Genomic DNA, 2,512 nt, shown 5'->3' with positions numbered 1-2,512 from the left:
AGCTTACTTATAGAAAAACGGAAGAACGCTCACTACAATTACGTAATAAAACCCTATATAAGAAATGGGCTAGGGTTGGATATGCTAGCGATTATTAACCGTTGGATTTCGGCAATTTGATTTACATTGTTAGATTCATTTTTTATTATTTTAATCTTAGGTATATTAAAGGAAGAGAAATACTCTGACAACTACTGTACGAAGTATTCTTCATCCCTGTTGTGTCACCATCGTTGTTGCTTAAAAAAAAAAAAAAAAAAAAAAAAAAACCTATCCTACATTGCAGAGTTTCAAAGATTTGGCGACGAAGAGAAGTTTAGGTTTTCTCAATATCATCGTCTCCTTGTCAATAGAAATGCGGGATAATGCAAAGAAGTTTAGGTTTTCTCAATATCATGTCTACTGCTCCAGAGAAATGGGGATAATGCAAAGAATGCTTGAGGAACCGAGGATAGCTTCACCACTGGAACAACCACCGCTTCCTTCACCTTCGACAGAAACCCATTTACAATCGATCACCCCTTCAGGCCCTCAATTTATCGATGTCGATACAAATGGTTTCATTTCTCTAATCAAGCAAATTTTAGCAAAACGAGAATAGCAAAATCCAGAGTCCAATGTTGCTTCTTTAGACCAGAATAGAGAACTGAAGCCAATTTTTTTAGCACTAAAACGAAAAAATAAAAAATAAAAAATAAAAAATAAAAAATAAAAATAAAGAAGAAGAAGTAGTCCATCTACCACTCATCGGTTTGGTGTTCAACGCCATTGATTATTGTCAGGATAAGAATATAAACATTGTGAAGGAGAAGTTTTCTTCTTTATACAAGGTAATTTAGTTCCTTGATTTTAGGGAACTAGTTTACGGAAAAGAATCAATCTAATAAACAAGGAAGCTGTATATGCAAAAGATTTGATCAACATTTAGGGTTATAAGCTGAGACCGAATTCAGGGGAAAGAGTTTGGGTAGTCAGCTGGGTTATATTGAAGCCTTTGATGGAGAGATTATCGGCTTGACAACGAAGCAGCAGACAGAGGTGGCAATATCAAAGATGAAGCCGATAACAACAACCACTCCATCGGCGAACCTTACAGAGTCAGTAGTCTTTGGAGCAGAGAAGAGAGCGACGGTAGGAGGTGAAGAGAGAAGCTGACATGTGATATTATTTAGGTCACATATACGTATAGATTATAATTCATCAATGGTCAAATATTAGCATACCTTATTTCTGGTAACCCGCTAAGCATATTCACCCTTTTTCTATAAGAAATTTATAGAAATACCCATATAATCTTACAAATTTTCTACTGCATCGCACATATTTCTTAGTAATATTTGTGATGACGTTTGGTAATACATAATACCTCGCCTTCGCCTTGCCTTTTTTCTGTTGGAATATGACGAAGACATGGCATCAACGGACACCAATTACTACTTGCACTGATGTGTGCCCACAAATCATGACCTGTTTGCATCAATCCGCTTGTCGGTCAAGTTTGTCAAGAGCAAATTTTAGGATGTGCTGAATTACAAGTCCAACTGACATAAGCCGGAATTGGAATCCTTCTGGGCTGGAGGGTTGGGTCAGAAGCACTGAGAGCTATCCAAGACTGGTGATCAATAGAGTTTTAATTCTGATAATGAAACCTAACTCACCTCGACCAGGTCAATTTATTAGGTTTTTTTTTATTGAACGAGTCCCATCTAAGAACCTCATATTCCAACCATTGGTCGCTCGTCCTGATAATATAATTACCACGGGTGAGCACGATAGACTACGAGATCGAAATTGGTAGGGAGCCACATTGTCACAAGATAATGGAACTGTGTAATTTTTTATACTTTTTATGTTTAAAGAATTTCTAGTTGTTATCGGCATAAGGCTTCACATTCAAACAAAAAGCATAAGACTTCACATTTTGGACCTTTAAGAGAAAAGAGAGGATATTAGTTTGGGGTTCGATGGGATCCGAACAAGTCATACCTGTCTTTACCAAAACATTTTTTCTTTTTTTGGGTTGCGCGTAAAGGTCAAAATATAGTCATCAACTTATTCATTTTTTTTGTAACCAAATCAAATGGTTGAAAACATCCGAAGAGGTTTTAATGACAACCTGAAATCCAAGCCCATATGAAACGTCCGGCATTCACTTCGTCAATTCGTTGGCGATAGTCAAGTGCATTCGTTAAAAATCAAATAGCATATGGTGTAGTAATGGGCAATGGTTCATCAAACACAGAGACCCCATCAAGCGTGTGATTCTAGTTTACAAAGCCAATGACAAGTATTATAACAAGTTAAGGCTGAAATGTATGAAATTTAACAGGTGGACTTCCCCAAAACCAAGGACAACACCAAGGCTTCAACTAAAGCTAAAATAAAATGAAGAGCTCGAGACTCTTCTGCTGCAGAACCATAGTTAAAATCGCAGACATACCATAACTAGACAATTCCAAAATAAAATATTTTGAAAGGCCGATGCATGCATGTATCTTCCGAGTCATCACGC

Source organism: Macadamia integrifolia, chromosome 2 (assembly GCF_013358625.1).
Source record: "Macadamia integrifolia cultivar HAES 741 chromosome 2, SCU_Mint_v3, whole genome shotgun sequence".
Lineage (NCBI taxonomy): Eukaryota > Viridiplantae > Streptophyta > Magnoliopsida > Proteales > Proteaceae > Macadamia > Macadamia integrifolia.
The sequence above is the reverse complement of the archived record's forward strand: the minus strand, read 5'-3'. Positions refer to the sequence as shown.